This window comes from Natator depressus, chromosome 9 (assembly GCF_965152275.1).
Source record: "Natator depressus isolate rNatDep1 chromosome 9, rNatDep2.hap1, whole genome shotgun sequence".
Classification (NCBI taxonomy): domain Eukaryota; kingdom Metazoa; phylum Chordata; order Testudines; family Cheloniidae; genus Natator; species Natator depressus.
In genome coordinates this window covers 95,113,321-95,134,100 of record NC_134242.1, presented here as the reverse complement: position 1 = coordinate 95,134,100, position 20,780 = coordinate 95,113,321, and the positions used below count along the sequence as shown (strand labels likewise).

General features: G+C 47.5%; 1 long non-coding RNA gene across 2 annotated transcripts; it reads left to right on the top strand.

Moving 5' to 3' along the window:
• Positions 1-5: 5 nt before the first annotated feature.
• Positions 6-20,738, top strand: LOC141993249 (uncharacterized). Of its 2 annotated transcripts, none has more exons than XR_012640804.1 (3): positions 6-53; positions 7,364-7,467; positions 18,641-20,738. It is a non-coding gene; the product is annotated as an uncharacterized LOC141993249 (long non-coding RNA). The 2 variants fall into 2 exon arrangements; XR_012640805.1 differs by lacking the exon at positions 6-53 and adding an exon at positions 2,008-3,624.
• The last annotated feature ends 42 nt before the right edge of the window (positions 20,739-20,780 follow it).

The window sequence follows — 20,780 nt, the reverse complement described above, 5'->3', positions numbered from 1 at the left end:
TCCTCCTCCTCCTCCTCCTCGGCCTGCCTGCACCAGAGAGGAGACGGGGTGGGGTGAGTGACGGGGCCGCTCGGGCAGAGTCTCCCCCCGGCCCTGCTCTCCGCCCGCCGCCCCACCTGTCCCGGCTGCACGGAGCAGACCCCTCCCCGGCTCCGGGCGCCCGGGGGGGGGGGGCAGAGCAGAGGGGCGGCGGGGGTGGGGGGGATGGAGCAGACCGGAGGGGGGTGATGGGTGCGGGATGAGCTCGCCGCATCCCCCCCGCTGGAGGAAGGCGCGGGCACCCAGCGGAACGGGGTCGCTGCCGGCCGGGGGAAGGCCAGGACAAGGGATGGGACCCTCAGCCCCTTCCCCGCTGCCCTCCGCCCCAGGGATCCCGCAGGCGAGTGGCGGCCGGGAGGGGGCTGCTGGCCAGGACGCGGGCGCTGCTGGCCAGAGCCTCGGGAGACCCTCCTGCTAGAAACGGGCAGGAGGGTGTGTGTGTGGGGGGGGGGTGGGGGGTCCAATCGAGGAGATCCTGCCCCGTCCCACCCCCACCTGCGGGCAGGGGACCCGGCCCCAGCGCTGGCGAGCGGGGCCTTTGTGAGCACGCCAGCAGACAAAGCCCCCAGTGCAGGCTCCTGCCGCTCTGTATTCACGGTAGCCCCAGCCAGCGTCAGCTCCCCCCCCACACACACACACTCGCACCTCTGTCCGGGGGGGTGGCGGTGGGGCTGTGCTCTCGCCTCCCCCTCTCCCCAAACCGGGGCACCGATCCCGGGAAGGCAACGGGGTCTGGGATAACCGCGTGCGGCAAGAACTCACCCCCCCCTCCAAAAAAAAAAAGAATAATCTCCCGCCTCCTGCTGAGATCGCCGCTGGGGGCCGCCTGGCCTGTTCCCAGGGGTGAGCCCGAGCTGGGGCTGCGTGCGACCAGCCTGGACCCGGGCGAGCCCGGCGGGCTGCGGGGGCCCCGGAGCAGGGAGCGAGGCTTGCGGAGCGGGCTGCCAAATCCCAGGCGAAGGGGAGAGAGACGCGCGCCAAGCAGGGGCTGGGAACGGGCTCGGGGACATAGGGGGGCTGGAGCCGGAGAGGCACCTCCAGCGCCTGCTAGACCGGGGTGCGACCCGCCCCAGGGGCCAGGTGCTCCGCGGATTTTTACGGGTTGTTGTAACCAACTCTTGCCTTGGAAGGGGAGCTGTAGCTAGCCCAGCACAGAGCCCCGGCTCGACCCCAGCTGGGAGGCGAGTATTCCACCCCCGCCCTCCCACGCACCCACCGATTCGATTCAGTGGATACGAACCAGGCCAGGGACTGGTCGCGCTGGGTTAGGAGTAGGGAGCCGGAGGCTGGAGATCACGCAGGAGCGGGACCCTGTTGCTGCAGGCAAACGGAAACGCAGCAGCAGCTGCGAGGGGGAGTTGAGTCTGAAAGGTGGCGAACCTCAGGGGCAGGAGGAGCGTTTTTCTGCAAAGATCCGCGTGCTAACGGAGCAGCTCCCCGAGTGATCGGGGGCCGCGTGGAGCGCACAGGGGTGCGGTGCAAGCTATAGCAGGGGAAGGGAGGGTTTAGCTGCGTCCCACGGGTATTTCTGAGAAGGCTCAGACGAGCTCCGGGGCATGTAGGCTTCTAGGAAGCCACAAGCAGACCATCGACAGCCCCTCTCCCATTTCACGCTGACACCGTCCGGCCAGTTTTCCTCTACACGTTTGTGAGGGTCTCTCCTTCCCCCTTCTTCTGTGATCGTGGCTGTTTTGAAGGCGCCCAAGGGAGCAATAGGCAGTGTCCCCCTTGCGTCTTATGCGTCTGGGTGCTATATAAAGAGAGACACGTCCATGCACTGGCTACAGCTCATAAATAAGAGGTTTGGGTTACCTACGTGCCGCACGAGCCTTGGTTGTGAACTTTCCCTTCCTCTCAGGGAGTTGATTGAACAGGGCTAGAGAAACGCGAACGGCGCTTCTTAAACCTGCCACCAACTAATCAGCACCAGCTGCTCTTACCTTTCCCAAGCCCCCTGCTGCAGTCCTGGCCCAGGCAAAACCACGCTGAGGAGGGGACACCTGGGAGCTTCGCTAGACTAAGGAGCGCGGGCTATCGGACCTATTGTCTGCCTCGGGTCGGGTTGTTCTTCGTCTCCTTCATCGACCCTTCTGTATTTTTTTTTAAACCAGGGTTTCCGGAAGAACCATGAGCTTGGGAGTCTTGTGGTGGAAAGTGCATTAGAAAAGGTTGGATTCTGCAGTGCACGCAGCACTCCCGTCTGGGTCTCTTCTACTCATTTCGCATAGTGCGCTTTCAGAGTCTAAAACGTGTGTGCGGGGGGGCTGTGTTGTTGTTAAGCCACTCAGCACGCTGAAGACGCAGGCAGGGAACTATAGTCTCATGTCATGCATTTCCCACCCAATCCTGTAAAGTCTCCCTTTGCTTCGTGTCACAATTCGCAGTACGAAAATCCCACGGCCTGGAGCTTAGCTGAAGCAAGAAACGGGCACCCCACGGTCAACTCTGGCGAGCTCTGGGCAGAATTCTAACTTCATTTTCCACGTGGACCCAACAACCAAACCCCGCGCTCAGGGATGGTCCTGACAGATGTCATTTCTGGTACGATCCCTACGTTTTCTGTCACCCAACAGGAGCTGCGCACCGTAGCAGAAATCAGCAGAGAGCTGCCCTGTGCACACTGGGTTTCTGAACACTTAATACACACAAACGGCGATGATTCTATATTTAGACTGAAGAGTCTTTGCAGATCACAAAGCAGAGCTACCCAGCCTTCCTAAGGGGTTCTTAAAAACATCTTCCCCAAAGCCCCCCACAGAGAGGGCGTTCAGAGGTAAAAAGTCTTCAAACTGGGATCCCTAAAGCACCTCAAATGTATCGCCAGGTCCCCAGCCAAATGGCCCGATCCGCGGAGAAACCGAACCGGGGCTACGGGCATTGAGATCCCTTGGAAATCGGGCCACTTGTGTAGGTGACCCGTTTCATGACCAACCGTTTCAAGTGCCCAGCGGAGGAAGCAGGAGGAGAATCCGCCCCCAGAAGACACCCCCCCCCCAGGCGTTCCCCCTCAAACGGTTCGTTCCCCACACGCAATGAAAGTCCATCGGCTTGGACTCAGTCCACTTCATGCACACGTTCTCCTCGGGTCCCTCTTCCAGCTACACACCAGCGCCTAATGTCAAGCGGCCACTACAGCAGTGTCTTCCTTCCTTCTCTTCCCCCACCCCCTATCGTGACAAGGGATAGACTAAAACGGCCAGGAAGACGTGTTTCAGGGCGAAAGGAGACTAAGGAGTGCCCAGACACCTCCCCCTATCCCCATTTACCTGGGGTCGCTGAGCCTCCGCCTCACCTATGCTTAATTAGGCACCGTATTGCGTCCGCTCTCGGAGAAATCGGAGTGTGGCGAGATGTACGCACAGAGAGAAGCGAAGCGAAGCGAAGCTACTGGGGTCCCAGAGTCCAGGAGTTCGATTCCACAGATCACCGGGAGGTGGAGAGCAGAGCGGCGGTTAATTCAGAGCAGCCCTTTAGAAGAAGGGGAAGGCGTCCCAGTGCACGGTGCAGCAGATCGCCTTGGTTCCGATTTACACGCCGCTTGCCCGCGCTCAGCGGTTCGCCCTCGTGTTTTGGTTGCTCTGCCCGGTGGGTTTCTCTCACCTACCTTACGCTGGAGACGTGTTGCGAAGCCCTGCCTGGGAGAGCCACCCGCCAAATCCCGCACCGCCGAGCGGAGCGAGCGCCGCCAAGCCCCTGGCACCGGGGAACTCGCGATCCTGCCCCACGCAGGTGCTTTTCCGCCCCGCTCCACTCGCTCGGGTCCAGCCCCTCAGCCGAGCCCAGCCTCCAGGTCGCGCGGAGAAGGGGGAAGCAGCATGGTAGTGGCAATTGCAAGGACCGCCTGCTAAAGGCAGTCGGCGGGCCGCCTGCCCCGGAGAGTGGGAAGTCACAGGGTCTCGCTAAGTGCGGCTATTTTTAGTGGGGCTGAATTCCTCCCCCACTTCTGTGACTTTCCAGCTCGCCCTCGGTGCAGAAGACAGCTGTGGGCAGAGCCCTGCGAGGAAACACGCTGGGGAGGGGGTGTGTGTAGGAGAAGATGGGGAGAGAGAAACGGAGGCACCGCTGTCTGGTTTACGCGGCTGCTCGGGTTGCTTGCCTCCCCCGAGAGCTGCCGAGCCCCGCGGCCATGGGCGCGCCGCAATGGTGAACCGGTCCCTTCAGCGCAGCCTGAAACCCAATCGGCTGGGTGACGCGCGGAGGTGAAATCGCCAACAGGTGTTGCGCAGGCTCGGGCATGGTCCGAGCTGATACCCCGGCGCTCGGGCCAGGGGCGAGTGTCTCCCGTGGGATTACCGACCCCCCCCCCCCATCTGGATTCCCGGGCGCTACGGAGCCGGGATTTCAAGGGAGAACTGGGGGCCTGCCGCATCCGGATCGCTTTTGCAGGCTGCGAGTGGGGGGGGGGGGTGCAACGCTGGGGAGGGGGCTGTGTTTCGTTTCAGAGTCATTGACAGGATCATCTGCAAGACCCAGGCAGGCCGGGGGTACCCGAGGCAGGCAGCCGCCGGGCAGTGCTGTTGGAAGCGGGGCTGGTTGAGAAGGTCATAAAACAGCTCGAACTGATTTTTCCCTTGCGCCGCAGCCATTCCTTCCGCACCAGGTCTAGCTGCAGGAGCCTGCTTGTTTCCCCTGCCTCTGATCTGTGCTGACTTTGTACGGATCCGTTAGCCGGGATGGCAAAAAGTCAACACCCCCCCCACACACACACACACAACACCCCCCAAAAAACCAACCAAGCACTGAAATGATTATCCGCAGGCTGGCTCACTGGACGGGACAAACGCAAACACTTAAAATGCACTGCGCTGGACTTTTCTTTTACACCAGTGAAATGCCATTGCAAATGCTTGATTTACACCAAAGCCAATGAGAGGAGAACCAGGCCCATTTAGATTATGGCTCAAATGTTAAGACAAAACCAAGACTGATTTTCCTGTTAACATTTATAAACTGATCCCCTCCCCCCCCCCCTTAAAAACACACTAAGTAGAAAATTAATTGCCAGCCCTTCAGCCAGGGAGTTATTTTTTCCCCCTTCGTACTGTTTACTTCCGCTATAATAATTTCAATTCACTGGGTTTGGAAACAGAATGGATCTGACAGCCTCAGCTTTACAGGGACTCAATAAGCTCTCTCATGCTTTTACACTTGGGGTGTTCAGGGGTTTCTAACTGAACGGTGCTTTTGCTTGAGCCTGTCAGCATGACACTTCTATAAACCCCTGACTATGGAAACGTAACAGGGGGCAGGGGAAACACATTGATCTGGCTGTCCCCTTGACTGTATTTCTCTGCTCTAGCTTGGGTCAATGAGTAAGAGGAAAGGTGCAAAAGTCCATTCTCTATGGCCCAGAAGGGCCAGAGTTTTGATAAGTGGCCAGTGAATTTGAGAGTCTCAGTTTATGGCTGACCAAAGTGAGACATCTGAGACGCAGTTTCCAGAGGTGCTGAGCACCTGCATCTCCCCTGGATTCCAAGTGGACTTGTGGATGCACTACACCTCAATGACAGGTCAGGTACCCAATATAAGAACACCCCCACCCCCCGAGTGGCTCATCTAAACAGTGTCAGAGGCTAGGATGTGCATATGTCCCAACATTCGTGGTTGGAGCAAAATTAAAATTTGAATTTGGGGGGGGGTAGTATTAAAAAGGCAAGAGCTAGGGAAAGCTGTATAACTAGAGGAAACCTCCACAATAAGAGTATGCAAATCAGTGTATCCAAAAATAGGAACATGTTTAGGGGTAGTAGTAAGTGAACCAACAACAATGGGCTTTTGATGTTGGATATCCACCTTCTTAAGGTTCATAAGGCTAAAGCTTGAAAAGACCACCAGGATCAGCTAGTTGGATCTCCTACGTAACAAGGTTGCACAAGTTAAAGGCAGAAGGTAAGTCATGGTAGGGTCTCTCAGCACACCTGTGCGTGCACACCACATTCTGAATCTGTGAGCCAGCACCAGTGCAGCCCAATAATAGGTTGTGCCATTTAGAAGTTAGCAGTGGCATGACAGGTGGGCATATCCTGGGTGGTGTGCTAGACTGGGGGGGGGGCCCGCAGGAGAATGTCTAGCCAGAAAAATGCCACCAGAACATTCTGCACTGGGAAGCTAGGCATAGACCTGGACTAAATCAGAACTTGTTATGGAGGTATAAGCCTTAATTGCTTTTATATAACATAACTGACAATTGACATCCAAATAATTGTCCATAGTGTTCATAAAATGTACATTCAAATTTCAGAACTATTTCCCTACCTCCAATATACCCCTAAATAAATCTGTATATAAAAGAAGGGTACATGCAACTCTAGCTACGCTTTCTTTCCAGTTCCTGTGGATCAGTATCACTTCAAAATTCTCTTCTTAGATGCACTGGTGTTTACGTTATCAGAATTCACCTCTTTAATCCCCTTGAGCTCCCCATTCACTCTTTTAAAGCCCTCAGGCAAATGAGATTAGCTGGCATGATTATGGTCCTGAGCCTTTTCCCTTTGAATTCCATAATAAAACCCTCATTGACTTCAGCTGGAGCAGGATTGGGTCCTAAATCTGAGAGTCCAAACAGGATAAAGTCTCTCTAATACCATTTTCTCTTTCCTTGCCCCATGACATTATTGCATTTAGATGGGAACTGGGAGTATTCATTACTTTGTGATCAAAGCAAGTATGTGACAGTCAGCCATATCCAATGTTTTACTACCACTGTTTCTGAAGTCTACTTGTAAAAAACATCCAAACAAATCCATCACACTTTTTTCGTTAGGTCCTGATACTGCTGCTATAATTGAAATGTGTCATTAAAGTCAATGTGAGTTTTGTCATAAAATCATTCCCTTAAAAAGAAAGGATTGTGAATGGTTTGCTCTAGTTGGTAAACACAACATTTCTGGCCAAAATATGCCCTATTCTCTGTCAGTTTTTAAAGATCCACCTTGCATCCACTAAAAAGATCCCCAGTGTACTTCACCATTCCTATTCCTGATTAATCCACAGAGGCCCCTTCGATGGCAGACAGTTTACTGTGCTAAATATTCTTATTTTTGATGACCAACGAGCAACTGCTGTATGTAGTCCAACCCTGATATTCTATGATTCTATGCAAATAGAGGTCTAACTAATGGATAGCATGGAGATTGCAGCTTAATTTCACGAAGTAATTCAGTCAAGTAAACACCACAGCAGCCCTTAGCAGATAGTGATAATAGATAATGATCATACACACACCGTGAATCTCTCACCTATTTAACATGAATAGTTTCCGGTTAAATTAACGAACAGTAAGCCTTCTGTGCTACCACTCTGATACTTGGGTTTATTTCCCTAGGCTACGTAAGGTGTTCAGTGCCTGAAAGATGGAGTGTCTCCTATGGCTCTGCAGTGACCCAGCTCATGGACTCAGACTCATAGACTTTAAGGTCAGAAGGGTTGGTGAGTTGCAAAGGAAATTCTAAACTAGGAGGGCTGAAGGCGGCCTGGAGGGAGGAGGCAGGAGAGTCCTTCCTGCTGGGGATCAAAGTTTTACAAACTATTGAATATCTAAAAATAGAATTCTATACGTGTCTCAAAGTCTTTTACCCATACTCCAGTCCTGCTGATGAATTAGATTAGTCACCATCAAAATACAACCATCCTCTCTGTAAGGAAGAATCACATGAACTTGGTGTTTAAGTAAAAATCTTTACAATGAAAGCTTCTCAGTTGTGATTTAATACAGAGAGATATTATAAAAAGGGATATAAAATCCAAAAGTCACTTCATTCACTGGTATCAGGTGTATTAAAGAGGAACACTTTCACAGGAGGTCTGTTTTAGATCCTTGATTTAGTGGGATATGTAGTTTATTTTTTTAATGCCAAAACATTTTTGAAAATAGAAATATCCACTCAATGTGCAGCAGCAGTCAAAAAAGGGAACAGAATGTTGGGAATCATTAAGAAAGGGATAGATAAGACGACAGAAAATATCATATTGCCTCTATATAAATGCATGGCACGCCCACATCTTGAATACTATGTGCAGATGTGGTTGTCCCATCTCAAAAAAAGATACATTGGAATTGGAAGAGGTTCAGAAAAGGTCAATAAAAATGATTAAGGGTATGGAACAGCTGCCATGAGGAGAGATTAATAAGAATGGGACTTTGTGTTGGAAAAGGAGATGACTAAGGGGGGGATATGATGTTTATAAACTCATGACTGGTGTGGAGAAAGTAAATAAGGAAGTTTTATTTACTCCTCCTCAGAACACAAGAACTAGGGCTCAAATGAAGTTAATAAGCAGCAGGTTTTAAAACAAACAAAAGAAGTTCCCCCCCCCCACAATGCACAGTCAACCTGTGGAACTCCTTGCCAGAGGATGTTGTGAAGGCCAAGACTATAAAAGGATTCAAAAAAAGAGCTAGACAAGTTCCTAGAGGAGAGGTCCATCAATGGCTACTAGCCAGGATGGACAGGGATGGTGTCCCTAGCCTCTGTTTGCCAGAAGCTGGGAATGGGCGACAGGGGACAGATCACTTGAGGATTACCTGTTTTGTTCATTCCCTCTGGGGCACCTGGAATTGGCCACTGTTGGAAGACAGGATACTGGGCTAGATGGACCTTTGCTCTGATCCAGTATGGCCGTTCTTAAACATTGACAGGAAAGAAATAGTGAAAGATTCATTTGTGGGATGCTGGTGGTGAAAAATTCATTGGGCGAATGGAGCATTTATGAAATTATTAACAAGCTGTATGTAATACTGTTTGTGATTGAGCTTTTAAAACTCTGAACTTATCTGAAGTGTTTACACAGATTTTCACTGAGGCACAGAAACTCTGAACAGACCTGCCTAGTAACTTTTCCATCTTAAAATCCTGCCCACATCACTTCTAACAGAGGACGGCTTGATTACCTATTCTTCTGTAAGGATGGGTCCACTCTCCTTACCTATGCGCCAGTTTATCTAAAATAAAGATGCCAAACTATGATGGGCAGCTGTAGAATTGCAAGTGCCATCCCTTCTTTCCAAATTTGTGACAGCAATGCCACAGTGACACCAGTGTTTCTGTACATCTGATCACTGTTTATCACCTGCATGCTAAGACAGAATACCAAACAGTGAGGAAAGACACAGGGCTTGCAAGCATTTTAGGATGCCTTATAGAGAGGTTTTCCAGGCACCCACTGCAACCTATTAAGAACATATGAAGTGACATAAGAGAACTGATTGCTGGCACTCTGTAGTAAATAAGTCCAAGGCAGACATTAGCAGGAAGGGCCTAGTTAAAGTACAATTAAGTCAAGGACATAATGTTCAAAATGCAAGTGATTCACTTGCCTTGAGAAGCAGATGACTAACCAAAACTTCGTGACTTTTATCTGGTTAGCCTTTTGGAGGCTGATGTTTCTGCCCTCCTGACCCCAACAATTTCCTTTTATTTCCTGTTCAGGAGAGAAATGAGTAAACAAATGCAAGGTCAATAAAAGATGTCCCTCTAGTAACTGCAGCTACTGCACCACTTTTCACATTAGCTTTATTTCGCATAGCCCTTAGTGTCTGCATATTGGATATTTGATTATTCTTCTGCACAGCAGCCAATGCTGAGAGAGAGTGCAGTAGATCTGACAAGCTCCTCTCCCCCTGGAGCACACAGTTTAAGATTAGTGTTTCTTTGTAAGCTTTGCTAAAAGCTTACAAAATGAAGAGTGATCGCCTATGTGGGCGGGGAGGGAAGGGAAGAAAAGAAAGGGAAGCTCGACATGCCTGTAAAACTTCATTTAATCCCAACACTCCAAAACAAAATCACCTGAACTGAAAACAAAAGCATCCAGAATTCTGCATGAAGCCCAGCTATGGTACCACTTGGCCTGGTAGCTTGTGTTGACCTGCAACCTTGCTTAAAGGGTGTCAGGATGCTGCCTTCTCTAAAGACAAACAATCCTTTCTGCCTCTTAAGATTTGATGGGGATTAATCATGACATGTTGGTACTGGGTTTTGGCAGAGGTAAGTGGGAAAGTTTTGTGAACCTTGTCAAAAGCTCATGGAAGGTTCATTTTGAGAGATGGCAGGCAGAAGTTTGGGATGGTTCTTATTCTAGCCAAGCCAGTCCAGTCCCTAAGGCAGGTCACAAGCAAGATTGGTGGTCCCATACTCCTCATGCAAGGTCACAAGCACAGCTCAATGTGACCATCTTTGCTCCTTTTATCTACAGGGTCAGTAGTCTTGCAAGGCAAAGGGCTTTCCCCTTAGTACTGTTTCTGCTACTCAGTCAAGCCTTAAATATTCCAGTGTTTTGAAGTAGTCCTGAAACAGAAGCCTTGTTGCTTGACTCTGCCAAGGTGTATTGAGATGTAGGCAGACATTGTGGTGCTGGAAGGAAAAATATATTTGAAAGTCAGGGAGAAGAGAAGAGAAGTGAAAATTCACATTCTGGAGCCGAGGTTCTTAAAGGAAAGTTCCTTGTCTGGGCCTGAAAACCAGAAGTCAGCTAACAAAGTCAGACCCCATAGAACCTCCCACGTACCAGTAACCAGATGTTAGGTGTCTTGGGATAGTTAGAGAGTAAAGCAGCAGCAGATGGCCTTACCCCCCAAAAAAATTCAGTGTGGAAGAACCTGAACATCAGAAAACTGAAGCAGAGAGCAATGGCAGAATTAAGAGACCATATGGTGAAATGTGAGGGGGAAAAAATAGCAAAGTACACCTGTAAAGTTATAGCATTACATTAGCAAGTTCATGGCTATGAATACCCTCATCTTTGTACAAGTACCCAATTTTGCATGAAAAAAAAACACCTCATAGCAACTGCATGCAATTTTTAAAATCAAGTCCACATGTTTTTATCTGAGAGCAACTCATGTTCTCTTCTTGCATCTATCATCTGTGTAGCACTGGGGAGAAGACGACCATATTTTTAGTACTGGTGTTTGTTAATGAGGTAAAAAAGGGACAGCTGGTAGTTCTTCATTAGGGCCCAATTTTGGGGTGCAGGTCCCATCTTCTATGTGCTCAAGCCATATCTCACAAAAATCTTTAAAAAGTCAAGCACTCAAGTGAGGAAATGCCACAATTAAGGTTGCCTGTGTAACCTTAATTTGGCACCTTTGTGCATACACATTAGGATACAGTCTTTAATTACATGCCCTCCATGTTAAGAATAAAACTGAGGGGGGCGGTGGGTTGTTCAAAGGCAGTGTTAATAGGAATAGTTCCAAAGTGGACCATTGGGGCTGCTGTTCATTTCCGCTCTTCCCGTCAGGGTGCAACATTATAAACCACAATGTGTGTGTCCTCTTGATCATGACATTTTGTGCATCAAATAGGATTGCTCCATTTCTGCATTTTAAATTCCCAGAGCTGTTTCTTTTCTTCTCCCTATTTGGCTTAGTTATGTGCCTGAGGGGGAAAGGGCTACATGCCCTTTGGGAAGGGGAGCTGTATCGTCAAACAGAAGCTCTGTTTGTAAACACGTCAAATCCAAAATTAGCAGAGGTAAGCAGAAGAAGCATTTATAAACTCCTGGCTCCCTGAGGCATCTTAAATAACGTCACAGACATATTGACACCTCTGCTGCGGATTTAAATAGCAACCAGAGTTAGCTTCCCTCTGCTGAACAGGCCAATGAAAAGTCTGTGTCGCCAACTCCTTATATGACTTGTCAGATGACTCGGCATGCCTAAGACTGTCTTGTTAAGCCACAGACTCGAAGCTGCCAGACCACAGCAAACAATTGCAAATAATTTCGGAAAATATTCAGCTTATATTTCACTCCTTTCAAAAACGACACTTAAAATGGTCTTGATCAGTTAGTCATAGTCTGTAAAATATGTTGGATCCCAGCACCTGATTTAACAGTTAAACCCTATTCACCCATTACAACATTAACCATTTTTAAGCACTTGTGTGCATCTATTTTGAGGCCTCCGAGGGAGAAGTTACAAGCCGTGTTAAGTATAGCAAGGGATTTAACTATTAAGTGGGAGAAGAGCAGCCCCTTGGTTCTATTTGGAAGTAATAATGAGCTACAGCACAAGAAATGACCTTTGCAATGGCTAAAGGAATAGCACAACCACCAGGGGAACAGAGTTTCATCCGCAAATACCACGTTCAATAAAAGCCAAGCTTCTCTCAACAATCCACCGCATATTGGACACCAGGTGGACTGAACAGATTAAAGACTTACATTAACTCTTTCTAGGTGAAAGCACTAACTCAATATCAGCACATGATTTACAGAAAAAAAACCCACACCTGTGTTTTTTTAAACTAGTATGCTACTTGTTTTATAAAACAGTGAACTACGGCTGTGTCCTCTTCTACAAATGTACTGACATCAGGACCACCACATAAAAGGAAATGGGTAGGTTATGTGGAAAGAAAAGAAATCATAGCTTTGAAAATTACAACTTCACTCCTGCAGCCATGGAGAGAGAGCACACAGTGTAAATACAGTGATGGGCCAAAACAATACCATTATGGACATGTTTTCAGCCATTATTTGGCAGTACTGTTGCATTTTTTTCCCCAAAATGTGAAGACACATCAATAAACCCTGAGTTATGGAAGACATTTATGAAAGGAGACATTTTTATTTCAAAAGGAAAAAGACTGAGCTGAAAAGGGTAAAATGCTGCAGGTTACTATTGTCTACATGGAAAATTAACACTCACCTGGCCAGCAAAGGCAAATAAAGAGGAGGCAGGAGTTCAGAGAAGCCTGTATGATTGCCCACGCCGGAAGCCTTTATCTTCTAGTGTCCAAATAATGCAATACATTGCATTGCTGGCCCTTTAAAAGAAAGAAGTGCAAAGTGATTCCACATGTAGTTGTGTGATGTCAGAGGAGTTACACTAGGGATTGATTAAATTGGCCCAGGTGTGCTCTGTTGGTGGCATAGAGCTGATAATCGCGGTATTCTGACCTTAACATAAAAGGATAAGGGAGTATTTGCAATCAGTAATAAATGTTCTAGCGTCATTTGACCAGGCACTCTCAGCCTTACTGGGACAGCCCCTAAAGCAGGCGGAGATAAAAAGCAAAGCAAAAAAGAGAAAGCCAGTACTAAAATGAAAGCCTTACAGCCCCTTATATTCCAAAATCCAAATACTCCTGTCAGCTCCAAACAATGATCCAGAATGATTATATTCAGAAACTGGTGCCTAGAGGAGGGGAGAAAATATTAGAACTACGTGACTTTGGGTCACTTTTGAAAGCTTTGCATCCTTTCAGCTTCAACTACAATACCCATCCAGGCTTCTATTTTTCCTACCATCTGCAGTCACACATGGGGTCATATCCACAAAATACTTGGCAACCGTTTACATGCCAGAAAGCCTCACCATATGAAAAACATTCTATTAATTTAAATAGGAGGATTATGGGAGGAGGAGGAAGCTTAGCACAAACAATGGCAGCGATCAGAACCAGAATGCACACAAGTGATCTGTGGGAAGTGCAAGACATCTCAAAAGAGCCTCATGCTCTCGAGCTATTTATATTTATGGACTCATTTCACAAACACTCCTTAATTTGGTACATTCTTAGGATTCTTTATGAAAGGGAGAGATGAAAGAAATTGTGGAGAATTACTGTGCGATCATGTCTTTTTTTTTTAAAGCATAGCTCGTGTAAGTATATATATATAAAAATAAATTCTATAAATAGAGAGATTTTATTAGGATTTTTGAACAGTGTACCAAAAAACCCATAATAACCTCATCTAATCAGCTTTAATCATTCTGAAGCAACACAGATAGAAGAGTCAACAAAGATGCTACGGTCAAAAGACATTTTACAGCTTTCTAAAGAGAATCTTGGCAGATTAAAGGAATTGAATTAGCAAGTAGCATGGAATTCAGCACACCACAATGTACTGTATATTCTTCACACACACACACGCACACAGTGGCATTAATGGGAGGTGCAGTCAGTGCATTGACTGCATGTCTAAGGCCCTGTAATGAACGAGAACAATTACTCACCCTACAGTAACTCTGGTTCTCCAAGGTGTTGTCCATGTGGATTCAGCATAGGTGCGCGCGTGCTTCATACATCGCAGATTGGAGTCTTTTGAACAGCAGCCACTGTTGAGGCAGCATATGGCCTTCATGCCTCCTCTTGCTCCTACATGAGGGCATAAAGGACAGAGCAGCTGCAACCCTCCCTTAGTTCCCAATTCACAGTCTGTGGTAGCTGGGGACTCCCAAAAGCGGGGACGGAGAGCAGGTTGTGGATCCACACGGATTACAACGTCTCAAAGAACTGCAGTTACTGTAGGGTGTGTAATTGTTCTCTCTTCTTGGCTCATGTGTCAGTTTGGATCCCAGGCAGCCTCCTCTCAGGGTGGTGGGAAATGAGGCGTTTCGGTTGCATTGGTCAAATAGTGATTTTAGAACTGCTCTCCCAAACTTGGCAGCTGACCTAGCAGCTAAGTCCAAGGCTTAATGTTTGACAAAGTCCGTGGGTTACAGATTTCTGATATCAGCACATTCCTGAAGCAGGCAGAGGATGTTGCTTGCACTGTAGTGGAGAGATGAGCATTGATGTTGGGTGGAAAAAAGTTATTCCAGCCAGCTGGTAACACTGAACTGTATTACCCCTTTAGCTATTCTCTGTGAAAAGACGACCTGACCTTTAGAATTCCTGGCAGTGGCTAGAAATAGACAGACGACAGTCTGAATGCTTTATTCCACTGGCAGGACCAATCCAGAGTCCTGAATACATCTAGCGTGTGCAATTTCTTTCCTCCCACTGCTGAGTGAGGCTTTGGGAACAAGACAGGCAGGCTGATCGATTAGTTTTGAGGATATTCTGGGACCACTTTAGGAATGAACGTCAGGTGAGGTCTTAGCACCGCCTTGTCCCTATGGAATGTCAGAGAGAGGGGTTTGGCCATAAGTGCTCTTCTGACTGAGCTGCTAGGAAGACTATTAGCAGAGTGAGGTGGTGTAGAAAGGGACATTCTGAGGGAGGCTTGAATAGACGCTCCAGGAGCCTCAGGAGGACTATGCCGATGTCCCAGGCAGGATTAGCTTCTCTGTCTCATGGGCAAGTATGTAATAGCCCTTTAAGAAACTTCAATACCATTCAAGTGAGAAGACTGAGCATGACTGCTCAGGCACATGCCAAGATGACATTGCTGTGAGATGGACTTAAAAACTGGCCCGCTTTTCATCCAGCTCTATTTAAAGTTCAATAAGTAGGTAACGTTCAATATCAAGACCAGGACCAGGACCAGGACTGGGGTCAGACAGTGGTGAGCTGCCCACGTTGAGAACCTCTTCCGTTTGGAGGTTTTCCTACTCTACTTCAAAATTTCCTGGATCTGCTGGATGCAGGAGTCTCTGTCCATGGTGCTCAGACACCCAACAGCCTTACCATCAGGTTCAGTGAGTTCAGGTCTGGGCCTTGGATTAGAGGATGAGCAGACATCTACAGCAGCTCCATCAGCAGGAACTGTGTCAGTCAGTGTGGAGCTATGGAAATCATCATGACTGTCTCTTTTGGTCCTAGAAATCACCCTGGGAATCAGTGGAAAGGCACATAAAAGGCCTTCAAATCATTAGAGAAGGAAGGTGTCCAGTAACAACCTTGGGCTCACTGCTCCCCCCCGCCCCAGCCGCCCCTTCCCTGGAACAAAAGTTTGCGTACTTTGCATAGTTGTTGGTGTTGAACAAGTCTTTCGTGGGGGGTCCCCCAAGGCAGGAATGGCTGCTCTGTGATGGATGTCTGTAGTGACCACTCCTGAGTAGTAACTCACTGTCTTCTCAGAAGTCTGCTAGGTTGTTGCTGACACCACGGAGGTAAAAAGCCATGGGGTTATCCTGAGTTGGTTGCACCATGGCCAGCACTTGATGGCTTCCAGACAGAAGGGAGACAAGCATGCACCTCCTTACTTGTTTGCATAGTGCATCACAGAGGTGTTGTCCATTAGGATCTGCACTGTGGAGTTTTCAAAAACCTGTAGGAAAGCCATGCAGACTATCCTGATGGCTCCAAGCTCCAGGGCATTGATGTGAACCCCGTTGTCTGTGGTGGGATAAAAGACAACCTTCACAGTTTACTAGAAAGCCCAGCAGTCACTCAATCATCTAGATGAGGATAGATGAAGATGCCCATCATTCTCTGAGACTGGCCACTACCTCAGCAAGACACTTTGTAAAGATTCTCGTGGTTGGAGAGACACAATGGCAGTACTTTGTACAGATAATGATTGGGCCCCACTGTGAATCTGAGTGGAAGCCTCTTCCCTTGTACTTCCTCTTCTACAGCTCCCACACAAAGCCATTTCTGTCTGTAACAGGGTCTCGTTGGAAGGGTCCCTGACAAGGGCCAGGGTAGGTAGGGGGTGATGAATGGAAATGTATAGGGTAGCCTGGGGCAATGATGTCCAATGTCTATTTGTTCACTGTGATGGCTGCCCCATCCCAGTGCAAGGATGCAGGGTGGTTCCCAAAGGTGGGGACAGGATTCAAATTGAGTCACACTGGAGCCATCAACCATCGAATCTGCTGCCTCCGAGAGGGCACCCGCTTGATTAAAAGGGCAAAAGACAGATACCCCCTGAAGTACCTGGATTTCTCTCTGTCGGTATTTTGTCTATCGACCTGGGGACCAGGATGTCCTCCTCTGCCTGTGATGGGGTTCATATCTGTAGAGCTTCCTGTAATGTATGTAAATCCCCAGGGACCTTAGTGGAACCCTTGAGTCCTTGAGGGAATGGAGTGGTTCATCGGTCCTCTGGCTGAAGAGCTCCATCCCCTCACAGGACAGGCTGTTGACAGTGGCCCGTACTTTGTGTGGTACGCCCCATGCTTGGAGCCATAAGGACCAACTCATTGTCATTCCCATGGCCATCAACCTATATCAGAACTTGCAAAGTTATTTGCAAAGTTTGCAGCTATATCAGAGGCATCCATGGCTGCCTGCAGCAATGTTCTCACGACCATCAGCGCCTCCCTGATGATCTATTTCATTTCATCCCTCCAGTCCTGCCAGATTTTTGAAAGAAAGGGAGGGGGTGACTCTCTCCCACGTGAGATAGTTATATTTGGTGAACACCACCCAGAGCTTCAGTGAGGCTGATGAATCCTGCAATCGCAGCTACACAGGCAGACCCTTGTGCCTGCATGGAGCTCCACTGACCTCAGCAAGACTCTGCACTGGAGCAAGGGTCCACCTGCAGAAATCCATTTGCAGGGTGAGAGCTTTTAAAGTAAGTGAAAAATAGGAACTGATCCATGCAAAGTGGCCAAGTAAGGCACATCATCCAAACCAGTCCTGGTATGAATGCTTGTTGAGTGTAAGAGAGAATTATGAGATCATCCTGGGACGCATGAGGTTAATCTGCAATCTCCTGTACTCCCTGGTTTAAAAGAGATCAACACTGATTTCACAATATAAACTGAACCACCCATGTGCATTGTGGAAAAACATCCAATTTCAATCCAGATGCCCTTTAAGTGACGACTCGCACAGCATTCTCATCCTTACCTTTGTAAATCTGGAAATAATTGTTTGAGAGATTTCTAATTCCAACTCATGATTTCATTAGACAGTGCATCCAACTGAAAAGGGTAGCACTTATGTTATTTACATGCCAACGCAGTACAAAGGAGCTAACACAGGTTCAAATGTCAGAGTGTAAACGGTACAACCTATTCTTGATGCCCTAATCCTATAGTCTTTAGTCAGGCGTGTGGCCATTAAAGTGAATGAGCGTTTGCCTGAGTAATAACTGTAAAGGATCTGAAGATTCGTCCTTCTCTTTTGCACTATTGTATTTTTCAATAACTACTGCAACATGTCATGTCTTGTTGCAGTAGGCAAAAATCACCAACATTGTTACTAATTATTTTTTTTTCCCCAAAGAGCTTTGGCTATGTGCTAAGTACCATTATCACTGTCTCATAACTAAAGCAATCATACAAATCTCAGAAATAATTTTTTTTGGGGGGGGGGGGGAGGGGGAATCTAATCTGCAGTCATCTTACACGAAAAGAAAAATAATAAATCATGGCAGACATACAGATTCTAGTCTAAGGGGAAAAAAAAGCTAACTAGTCCTATGACAAGAAGACAAAGTTTTTAAAAAATCATTACCAGATGGATATATATGCTTTTATACCAGGGATTACAGCAAAGTGATTGATTTCATTAGTGGTTCCAACAAATGCTTGACCAGAAACCACTGAAAAGCCTATAGAATACAAGAATCCCATATCAAGAAAGCATCAGTTTAGTTTATTATATGGTACTTTGTCCTAAGCACCAAAGTACTCATCATACTCTGAAAAGAGATAATTTTCTAATTAAACAAGAGGATTCCATATCTTGTCCATAAAATTGTTCTATTCTGTGTGCACTGGTATCATAAATTGTCATCTGAGGTGATAAGAAATTACATTCATAATCTCGTGATAACATATGTGCTGATGTTTCTGAGTATCACACCAAAGGTGGTGGTTGGGGGGTTGGGAGGGGGAAGGAAACCCACACACTGCATGATGCCAGCCAGGGAAATATCATGGCTCCCCAGTGGATTGGTGCAGATGAAAGAAAATTCCTTGATAGTTCAAATTATAAACTAGAAGTGAAATCACTACTATGTGTTGCTTTTTTAGAGAAAAAAACGAGCATATAAGGAACAGTGTGAGTGGGGCATACAAAACCCCACACTGGACAACAAGGGGCGAAGGAGAAGCTCTCAGTTCAGGCAAGGCATGAGGAGGAGCTTAAAAGTTTGAGCAGAGGGGCTCACTTATTGGCAGATGAATGAAGAGAACAGACCTTCAGCTCTTGCGGAAAGGGCTGACTGAAGGCAGGCACCTCCCAGAGGACCACTGCCTGAAGGCCCCTCCCTGAGGGAACAGGGGGGCCAGATTCTGATGCACCCTAAGAGCGAGTCATTCCCCTCTAGTTCTATCTGTGTTAATTCTTCTTGCTTTTTGTTCATGGACTACCTTGGAAGGGGACAGACTTAAAGTGACCTGGTTGGAGGGCCAAGTCCTAGAGAGAGGCAGGCCACCACACAGGTGGAGCAGCCAGAAGACACCCAATGGGGAGAAAGCTGCTATGCCACACCTGGCCACAAGGAGGCTGTAGCAGTGAGTCAATCCCTTCACAACAGTCAGAAGTCTCAATAGAGCCCTGAAGCCGTAAGAAGATTGAGCTAACCCCTGCTGCCTAGAGGTGGTTCCACGTGGTATGGATCGAGAGCTGTTGATGGGGAAGTTTGAAGTGCTGTTGTACTTGCCCTGTTCAGAAAGAGAAGGCTTCAGTCTCCAAGGCTATCAGTCCAACGCTTGATATGAATTCACCCTCATTTGTTTTAAATGGGGTGGGATTAGAAGTTTTGAGACACATTCACCTGACTTACTAGGAACGTTGTTACAAAGGGAATGCATGGAACTGGAATGACTAGGTTTTCAAAACTCAACTCTGCCGATTCCTGGAAACAGGAGTTCTTTAATAATGAAGGACAGTGTTTTCTTTCCATGAGAAAAGCTAAGTAAATCTTTCTACTGTGCAGAGAATGAACACTGCAAGTAGAGTACTGGGGCTAAATCCTGTCAAGGCACAGGCCACCAAAAGTGGATAACCAGCCAACAAACTGCACACAGGCACTAATACCCACAATGCAGACATCAAGAGGTAATTCAGCCATGGCACACAAGAGTATGTTAACAAGTGTGCCTAGCCAATGCCTACAGATTATGTGCCCACTGCCCCAGAAGGGTAACAGGGGTGGAGGTAAGCCAACAACCAATGAATACTGTCACCTGTCTGCCAATTTGGTAGCACATGTTTGGGCCTTGCAGGTTGGTTTCCTGTTGGAGTTTAAAATCAGTGACACAATGTCTGGGTATTTTCTTAGTGTAACTGGTTTTATTTACACTATATGCACCAGTCCCAGAGCAGAGGTGGTCAGAAAGGACATGCAGGCAGTCTCTTCCTTTAGGGATCTCAGCCCAAACACAAATATGCCCAATTCCCTGGGAGCAGCTCTGCCCTAAGAATTGATTCTAATTAACGAGAATAAGGCAGAGAGCATATACTCTTGCTGCTTGCTAGAGCTTCCCTAAAATAGGAATGACATTACAGAACAAACACTACACTATTTCTTCAAAGACTGTGCAGTGCTCACATGCTAGACCATATGGAACAGTACCATCTGCGACAGTACATATGCTGCAGTCAATAGCAAATGCAAGATAATACAGACTGTATTTACATTGCTCCTGTAAAACAAGCAAAAAGCCCCAGCAAACGGCATCCTGCTATGTGCTAAACAGCCTTCCAAATGCAGCATGCTGCCCTGCAACTGACAGATGGCTCCACAACCAGCTACGCCTCACAGTGCAATCCAGCTGTCCTCTGCTGTCCAGGTTTTTGAACACAAGGCCGGAACGTTTTCCTGAAAAATATTCATTGCAAGTGAAGGGGTCAGGAACCACAGCGGTTACTGACACACGCAAAAGCCTCACCTCGGTATCATCCTGAGGCGACAGTCACACAGCTGAAGTGACAATCACACAGTTTTTGGTGATACTCAGTGGGGAAAATCCATCTCTGGTGTAAGCCCTAGTGAAGACAGCAGCTTTTACAGCAGAGGAGAATTTGGCCCATTGTATTTAAATATCAAGACCTTTTGAGATTTATTTAGTGCACTATTTGTAGAAAATCTTGTAGCACTTATATTTCAATGTGATTTTATTATAAATGGAGAATATCGCTAATGTACTCTTTAGCACAATTAATTGG